Source organism: Oncorhynchus masou, chromosome 13 (genome assembly GCF_036934945.1).
Source record: "Oncorhynchus masou masou isolate Uvic2021 chromosome 13, UVic_Omas_1.1, whole genome shotgun sequence".
Lineage (NCBI taxonomy): Eukaryota > Metazoa > Chordata > Actinopteri > Salmoniformes > Salmonidae > Oncorhynchus > Oncorhynchus masou.
In genome coordinates, this window is record NC_088224.1 from 71,248,908 (window position 1) to 71,259,145 (window position 10,238).

At 40.8% G+C, this 10,238-nt stretch overlaps 1 pseudogene; it reads right to left on the reverse strand.

The window, feature by feature from the left end:
* The window catches only part of LOC135552986 (mediator of RNA polymerase II transcription subunit 13-like), a 29,995-nt pseudogene extending 24,355 nt beyond the window's left edge, over positions 1 to 5,640 (reverse strand).
* Between the last annotated feature and the right edge of the window lie 4,598 nt (positions 5,641 to 10,238).

Consider the following 10,238-nt stretch of genomic DNA (forward strand, 5'->3'; position numbering starts at 1 on the left):
ACACCAAAATAGTTCCCATTGACAAGGTTTGTGTAAAACCACAATGCAGACTCAGCATTTTTCCAAAGACCAGACAGAGTACAGGTGACAGTGAGACCGCTGAATCTCACTCACACACCAACTCATTTTCACCATTTTTTTTATTTTACCTTTATTTTACTAGACAAGTCAGTTCAGAACAAATTCTTATTTTCAATGACAGCCTAGGAACACTGGGTTAACTGCCTGTTCAGGGGCAGAACGACAGATTTGTAGGTCGGGGATTCGAACTTGCAACCTTTCGCTTACTAGTCCAACGCTCTAACCACTGGGCTACCCTGCCGCCCCAAGTCCAAGGAGGCACTGCTCTTCTTCAACACCCACTTGTAAAGGTCTTCATCCTGAACATTGTGGCCAATTCTCACACACTTCACACCCGTAAACTCACCATGACAGCTTAACACCCCAGTGATCATGCACTGCTTGAATTAGCAGGGCAGGCGAAATAGGCAGGGCTCAAATTAGCCCATTAGGGCTCTCCAGGATTCCCCCAGGCCCCATTTGAGTGCAGGGGGAAGCCAAAACTGTGATGTCATTCCACTTAAAGGCGCCTGCATGCTTCCCAGCCGAAGAGTTCTTGCATATATTATGACTACATAAGCTGTTAAGGCAAAAAAAATGTAGGACGAAAGCCAATGTCTATGCCCCTTCATCTAGGTTTGGTCAACAGTAGGGATTGTTCAATTAAGTATTTGTTTGTTTTCCCTCACATTTTATTCATTGAGAAATACTGCACCAAACATCTTAGATGTAAAATTGCTCAACTAAGATCTTCTCTGCAAAAACCTCAGAATGAATGACAGATTTATTCGAATAAATCTGACTATTTTGAGGAAGTGTATACTTGCTACGGCATCTCAAATTTACAAACAGTACTATTGGTGCTTTTTTCTTGTTTTTCAAGCTAAGGTCTTTTAAAGGCTTATGCGAGCACACTCGTTTGGTCAGCCTAGCCGCCAAGAAAACTAAAGCATGCAGACGCATAACAGGGCAAAAATTAATACAGTATGCATGTCTACTCACAGCAGCAGAAAATAACTACCTGCTGCTTGTTCAGCCTGAGAAAAGGCACCACACAGATTCCCTAATGTTCCCAAATTATCTAATGGCAGTGTAGTAGTTGTCTGGAATCTGAGGTAATTTATAGATCAAGAATCTGTGCAGAGCTGACTCACGTGAACAAGCATACATTCACCTGCCCCCACTAAAATACTATCTACGGACAACAGGAAACTCTCCAGACATCCAAGAAGTAATCCAGCAGAGCTATTAACAGAAAAGGATACTGAAGTGTGAATGGCTACTAAACATATGCTGCCTTTGAAGAGCCAAGTGTCCTAGGGGGATTTCAATGAATCCATCAATCCAACGAACCTCAGGGTTTATTTCAAGAATAAATCATAAGAGACAAAAGCATCAGATAGGGAGTCACTGACAAAGTGTGTACATTTCTATGGCCTGTGTGTTACAAAGCACATGCCCGAACATCAAGTAAAAGGAAAACTATCACATTCACATGCTGACAAGATCAGGCATGCGCGTGGGTCCGCCATCGCACAAATGTTGATTTTGTCCATCCACACCAGACGCGATCAGGACACGCAGGTTGAAATATCAAAACGAACCCTGAACCAACTATACTCATTTGGGGACAGGTTGAAACACATGAAACATTCATTGCAATTCAGCTAGCTAGCTTGGTGTTGCTAGCTAATTTGTCCTGGGATATAAACATTGGGTTATTTTACATGAAACGTACAAGGTCCTCTACTCCGACAATTATTCCAAAGATAAAAGGTTAAACCTAGTTAGTTTCTAGTTCTCGCTCCTCCTTTGGTTGCCAACCGCCATATAAGGTGCATTACCACCACCAACTGGACTGTGGACCGCATTTCATCTTTCAATCACCCACATATCACCCACATGGGTATATGATCCAAAAAACCAATGAGGAGAATGGAGAAGCGGGCCTTGCAGCACGTCAAAATAGAACAAAGTTATATTTTAGAGCCTGGCAATGGAGATAGTCAATGACGCGAGCAGTTTGGATGAAATAGTCAAATAACGTGTACATTTATTTTGTAACACGAGTGGTGTGTTCAGCATGTCAGAAATGGCCGAATTTCACACAAGACATTAATGCACGTCATTAACACCTTCCATTGGCATTCACTCAATTTACTATAAACCTACATTTGTGGCCAACCAATTTACTATTCTTGGCAGATGTTTTTAATCCAGTGCAATACATTACTAAAACCAATAAGGAATTACACTGGATCAGGATGCCTGGTTGAACTGCTGTAGAAATGTATTAGAAAGTTACCAGAGCACTCCGCAAAACTGATGAAGATATCAATACACTGGTTACAGAAGAGGGTTAATATGGGGACTCTTACCTCTTACTGATGGGCTTCTCATCCTTCTCGTAGGGCTTGACAAACCACTTGCCAATACGGACAAAGCTGCGGTTCATGAGGCAACGCTCCAGCAGGTTGTGTACAGCTTTGAACAGGAGTGTGCGGCACTCGTAGGACAACCCGCTCTCCCACTCGCCTTCCTCTTCACCTGAGCCAGGGAGAGAGCAAAGACAGTCAAATAGCTGCTTTAAACTGTAAACAAGAACTAAAGGATTGGTGGTGTTGCCGTTTGTTATGGGTTCAAACAAGATTGGATAGGAATTTTTGACTATCTGCCAATGTTTACGATGAAACTCAACACATTATGCAACTATGGAAATAATATGTTAAAGGAAAAATCCACTAAAACAGCAGTCAAACTGTGTAGCTTTCATGGACATTCAAGAAGCAAAGTGTCACCACCCACACAATCATGATGCATTATATCCAAAAGATTATTTGAGTGCAGTTTCCCTTTAAGCTTTCACAATGAACTGTTGCAACAGTTTGACGGGTGGTGGGGATACAAAAGGTAATTTCACCTGACTAGTGTAGGATAGATACTAAACAAAAATGTTCACTTTGTTTTATCAGTGGCAAGGACTATAAGATCTAGCCACCAGGCAGCAACTTAGCTTCACCCTGTAGGAAGCTAACTACTGTAACAGGAGCTGCGACTCCAATGAAAAAGCAGATGGGAGATATTATGATTTAGGCTTTCAGCTGACCAGTATCATGGTGTGTAAACCCCCCCCCAACAACAAGTAGAAATTAAAACTGTAGGCCCGACATGTAAACTACTTGCATCTTTTGGTAGTGAAAGATGCAGGTAGTCATTGAAGTGCATCAGGCTGTGGACTACTGGACAATTCATCTGAGCAGTGCCTTGCATGACTCTGGCAGCCTCTCTCCAAAAGTCAGAGTCTATCCTAACTCCAACGCCATGTGAGCTACAAACATAACCTTCCCGTAGCAGAGGCTTGCCCTTACTTGACAGATCGTGGTGGATGAGTTCGGCGAAGCTGGGGTCGTCCCCCCACCAGAAGAGCCAGAGCTCACGGCGGCCCGGGGTGTGGTGCCTCCGCCACACGCTTAGCACATCGGCCGACAGGCACCGGCTGAAGCTGCACAGGATGGGGTCTTCCTCTGTCACGGGAAAGAGGATGGGCGAGGAGGTGGGCCCCTGCCACACAAAACGTCGCCATTTTATCCCAGTCAGGTCAGCCTGGGGGATGGGGTGAGAAAAGAGAGAGCTGAGACAGAGATTCAATCCCAAATGGACACTAGAACCTATGCACTTGTGAAATCCTCTCAGATCTCTACAAATGCAACTAATATGGTAATCGCTCTACCTTGCCCTCTGATAGGCTCGATGGAAGTTTCACCATATTCCTTGCAGATCTCCGAAAGTACGTAGGGCCCATTTGGGATTGGCCCAGAGACAAGAGGCAAGCCGACTGAATGTAAAGCAGTGCAGTAGTAGCCTAAATCCTGGGACAACTTTAACAGCTGCTTTATCTAACCAGTGTGAAGTACCTCCAAATACAAAATGTAAAGGATGCAGTTGTTCCTTTGTGTGCAACCTACCCTTCCAAATCATTAGTCTTTAGGGTTCAAAGGGTGGGAAACCCATTTCTAAGTATTTAGTGCCAATGGTTATTACCTAGAATATTCAATATAGAATAGCTTCGAATGCTATGCAACATTTTCTAGAACAAGAATATAGAATCAATTCAAAATATGACAAGACATTTCTTATATCCTAGTTTTAATAAAATATACAGTTTCAGGATCACTAAAACTATTGGCCTATAGTTGATATAAGGTACACTTGTCTTAGTACCCTGTTGAAAGTTCTATCCATAAGGGAGTACCACATAACACTACAATGAGGAAGTGTGCAACTCACTAGCTTCATGAGTTGTAGTTGACAGCACTGGTGATAGGAATGCTCACTGAAGAAAACAATACTGTAGACCTAGTCATAGGCTGACTCATATTGTTGGCCTAAAAAGTTAGCCATAACTAACTAACCAAGCATCAAGTTGTAAACAAACGCTAATGTACACTATGACTAGTTTCTAAGAAATAGTTAGTTGGATAGAAGAAATTGAAATCAAATATATAGCTAATGGTAATGAGGTGAAGAAGAATCATTAACATCTCACAATGACAGACAACCTCACAAAATAACCTGAACATTGCATGCCAGTTAGCCAACATTAGCTAGCTAGCGAAATGATAGCTAGCTAAGTAAGAATGTTTATAGTTGAATCTGGTGTACTTCAATTGCTATAAACTAACATCGTATCAACAAAGTATTAATGTTAGCTTACTACAGTTAAGTCACTTGCAAAATTGGCATTAGACAGTCATCTAGAACAGGCCTTGACGCCTCCAGTCAGCTGCAGTCAAGCGGTTTAGCTTGCTGTCTGCCTAGCCAAAATGGCTTTATGGCCTCAGTTTGAGCTAGCTATCGTTAGCATGCCAACATAGTTTAATCACTCACCAGGCAAAATAGGTTGGAGTGGCAGTCCTCTAAACTGGCCCCGTTTGGTACAAAACATGAACTCATCCTCACAGCGTGGTTGAACAATCCATCGTCTCAGTTACCGAGAAGAGCAATATTCAGCTAAGTTATTTGATCTGGATATTGAGTATTTAGTCAACTAACCCAGAAAACTAAGATGCTAACTTGCTAGTTATTTATACAACCGGTTGATGCCTAGCCACTATGCTAGCTTCTTGCTTGCTAAACAGTCTCGCTGTCTTAATAGCCAGCTAGCACAACTAGCTAGTTAGCTTTCTACGCTAACAAATTCATCAACCCCCACTTAAGAGTCCGTTTTCTTACTTTACTTCATAATACGTTAACTAAAATATCTACACGAACCATACCACAGCCTCACCATGAAGTGATGTAATCTAAAACAAGTTCAGAGCAAAGAAACGCTCCCCTCCCCGAGTTAAGCGATCTAGCTAACATAGCCAAGTCAGACTAAATAAAACAGTTAGCAAACACCACCCTTATATTCCCCATAGTCGCCGGAATCCGATAAAACTATCAAAACTTTCACTAAAATACTGACATCATTATGTAAATGTCCAGTAAGGGTAAGCATTTGCGTTTACTGATTCTCGGGTCCTGCAGGTTGCCATTTGAATTCAAGGATTGAATTCTTTAATGGCGGCCAAGAGGACAACTCTGCCTCCCAACTCCCATTGGCCAATTTGTGGCAATGGGAGGGGGGGGGGGGTGTCACACTATAACTGATAGCTCGTAACTGAGTTTACTGATCAAACCAATGACATCTTTGTATCAAGCCAACTCATCCTATAATGATCATTATGCTTTCAGGCTCCAGCCAGCCATAATCTAATGGAAATAGTAAAAAAAAAACGGAACCTCTCATCCTGGTCCCAGTCAGTCAATCACAGGTAATCCTCCTCAGGTAGCCAAGTGGTTAGAGCGTTGGAGTAACCGAAAGGTTGCTTGATCGAATTCCTGAGCTGACAAGGTACAAATCTGTCGTTCTGCCCCTAAACAAGGCAGTTAAATTAACCCACTGTTCCTAGGCTGTCATTGTAAATAAGAATCTGTTCTGAACGGACTTGCCTAGTTAAATAAAAATACAGAACTACTGCACAATATGTCAACAAAACAGGGCACAATAGGACAGTTTTACTAAATGTTTGCATTTTTGCAAGTTTTCCCCTGTTCTTTATTAGAGAAAAGGGTAAATAGAGGTAAAGGAGGGGGAATCATATCTCAAACATACACAGCTGTTTGGGGGAGCTCTGACAGAAGTGTGGCATACTTTCAACTCCAGCTGATGACATGAGGGTATAATGTTTAATTTCCAGGGCACTCTAGTGTCTACAAATAGATGTATTAATTCACATTATTTTGGAGATTTCTGTTACAGCTATCAGAATACATTTCTGAAATACTCCCCATACAATTTCAGGTGTAGAGTGACAGAAAGCACCCTTGTTGATTATTTTATGTTTGTCACGAGTGAAACTCTTGCATCCAATGTACAGTACCAGTCAAAAGTTTGGACACATCATTCAATGGTTTTTCTTTATTTTTTTTACTATTTTCTACATTGTAGAATAATAGTGAAAACATCAAAACTATGAAATAACACATGGAATCATGTAGTCACCAAAAAAGTGTTAAACAAATCAAAATATATCTTATATTTGAGATTCTAGTAGCCACCCTTCGCCTTTGACAGCTTTGCACACTCTTGGTATTCTCTCAACCAGTTTCATGAGGTAGTCACCTGGAATGCATTTCAATTAACAGGTGTGACTTGTTAAAACCTAATTTGTTGAATTCCTTTCCTTCATAATGGGTTTGAGACAATCAATTGTGTTGTGACAAGGTAGGGGTGCCCTATTTGGTAAAAGACCAAGTCCATATGGCAAGAACAGCTCAAATAGGCAAAATGAAACGACAGTCCATCATTACTTTAAGACATGAAGGTCAGTCAATACGGAACATTTCAATAACTTTGAAAGTTTCTTCAAATGTAGTCGCAAGGACCATCAAGTGCTATGATGAAACTGGCTCTCATGGGGAACACAGACACATCTCAACATCAACTGTTCAAAGGAGACTGCATGAATCAGGCCTTCATGGTCAACTTTCTGCAAAGAAACCACTACTAAAGGACACCAATAATAAGAAGAGACTTGCTTGGGACAAGAACCATGAGCAATGGACATTAGAATGGTGGAAATCTGTCCTTTGGTTTGATGAGTCCAAATGGGAGATTTTTGGATCCAACCAACGTGTCTTTGTGAGACGCAGAGTATGATCTTCGCATGTGTGGTTCCCACCCTGAAGCATGGAGGAGGTGTGATGGTCCATTGCTGGTGACACTGACAGTGATGTATTTAGAATTCAAGGCACACTTCACCAGCATGGCTACCACAGCATTCTGTAGCAAAACCATCTGGTTTGCACTTAGTGGGACTATCATCAGTTTTTCAACAGGACGATGATTCAAAACTCACCTCCAAGCTCTGCAAGGGCTATTTGACCTACACTTTTTTATATATGACCAAATACTTATTTTCCACCATAATTTGCAAATACAATGTGATTTTCTGGATATTTTTTCTTCTCATTTTGTCTGTCATAGTTGAAGTGTACCTATGATGAAAATTACAGGCGTCTCTCATATTTTTAAATGGGAGAACTTGCACAATTGGTGGCTGACTAAATACTTTTTTGCCCCACTGTGTGTGTATATATATATATATATATATATATATATATATATATATATATATATATATATATACCGTTGAAGTCAGAAGTTTAAATACACTTAGGTTGGAGTCATTAAAACTCATTTTTCAACCACTCCACAAATTTCTTGTTAACGAACTATAGTTTTGGCAAGTCGGTTAGGACATCTACTTTGTGCATGACACAAGTAATTTTTCCAACAATTGTTTACAGACAGATTATTTCACTGTATCACAATTCCAGTGGGTCAGAAGTTTACATGCACTAAGTTGACTGTGCCTTTAAACAGCTTGGAAAATTCCCGAAAATTATGTCATGGCTTTAGAACCTTCAGATAGGCTAATTGACATGATTTGAGTCAATTGGAGGTGTACCTGTGGATGTATTTCAAGGCCTACCTTGAAACTCAGTGCCTCTTTGCTTGACATCATGGGAAAATAAATTAAAATCTGCCAGGACCTCAGAAAAAAATTGTAGACCCTCACAAGTCTGGTTCATCTTTGGGAGCAATTTCCAAATACCTGACGGTACCACATTCATCTGTACAAACAGTAGTAAGCGAGTATAAACACCATGGGACCACGCAGCTGTCATACCGCTCAGGAAGGAGACGCGTTCTTTGGTGCGAAAAGTGCAAATCAATCCCAGAACAACAGCAAAGGACCTTGTGAAGATGCTGGAGGAAATAGGTACAAAGTATCTATATCCACAGTAAATGGAGCCCTATATCGACATAACCTGAAAGGCCGCTCAGCAAGGAAGAAGCCACTGCTTCAAAACCACCATAAAAAAAGCCAGGCTATGGTTTGCAACTGCACATGGGGACAAAGATCGTACTTTTTGGAGAAATGTTCTCTGGTCTGATGAAATAAAAATAGAACTGTTTGGCCATAATGACCATCGTTATGTTTGGAGGAAAAAGGGAGATGCTTGTGGAGCCGAAGAACACCATCCCAAACGTAAAGCACGGGGGTGGCAGCATCATGTTGTGGGGGTGCTTTGCTGCAGGAGGGACTGGTGCACTTCACAAAACAGATGGCGTCATGAGGAGGAAAATTCTGTGTATATATTGAAGCAACATCTCAAGACATCAGTCAGGAAGTTAAAGCTTGGTCACAAATGGGTCTTCCAAATGGACAATGACCACAAGCATATTTACAAAGTTGTGGCAAAATGTCTTAAGGACAACAAAGTCAAGGTATTGGAGTGGCCATCACAAAACCCTGACCTCAATCCTATAGAACATTTGTGGGCAGAACTGAAAAAGCATGTTTGAGCAAGGAGGCCTACAAACCTGACTCAGTTCCAGCTCTATCAGGAGGAATGGGCCAAAATTCACCCAACTTATTGTGGGAAGCTTGTGGAAGGCTACCCGAAACGTTTGACCCAAGTTTAACAATTTAAAGGCAATGCTACCAAACACTAATTGAGTGTTTGTAAACTTCTGTCCAACTGGGAATGTGATGAAAGAAATAGAATCTGAAATAAATAATTCTCTACTATTATTCTGACATTTCACATTCTTAAAATAAAGTGGTGATCCTAACTGACCTAAGACAGGGAATTTTTATGAGGATTAAATGTCAGGAATTGTAAAAAACTGAGTTTAAATGTTTTTGTCTAAGGTGTATGTAAATTTACGACTTCAACTGTATGTTTTCTCTTCACTGTTATTCTACAATATAGAAAATAGTAAAAATAAAGAAAAACCCTTGAATGAGTTGGTGTGTACAAAATATTTGACTGGTACTGTATATAAACATGAACATTGGTGCGAAGGCCAGTCTTGCACGCAGTGCATTTTGACCAAACTGTTACCCGTTCTTTTGATCCAGATTTCTGGGGAGTATTATACCTCGTATTTAAAGGGATACACCCAAATTACAAAATCACATTTGTTTCCTTACCCTGTAAGCAGTCTATGGACAAGGTATGACAGCAATCCAAAGATATGGTTCATTATGAGTCTAAACTCTATCCGTATCATTGTTTTTAGGGGCGGCAGGTAGCCTAGTGGTTAGAGCATTGGGCCAGTAACCAAAAGGTTGCTAGATCTAATCCCCGAGCTAACAAGGTAAAAATCTGTCGTTCTGCAAAAAATAATTTCTTCTTAACTTGCCTCGTTAATTTTTGGGAGGCAAAATCCAAACAAGTGCATCTAGTCATGCAGTACCACTTACCACCACATGGCAGCAGCTCCAGTATGAGAAATGTATTTTCACCGAATTCACACTTTATACCAAGGTTTGCTAGGTAGCAGAATATAACCTAGGCAGGATACGAACCAGGATATTCAACATGTTTTAAAGTCTAGTCATAGTCCCGGGTCTGTCACAGCAATTCTAGTCCAACTAAGCAATGGTACCTTTCCAACAATTAAAAATACACTTCCGAGTTATTATTCATGTTTATCATTATAGAAGATATGCATGTACTCATTTAGCTTTTACATGACGCAACATTCTCTTCTCTCAGCACAACAAATATAACCAAATGTCCCCATTCAGTAAGTAATTAACACTAAAGGTGAAGGAATG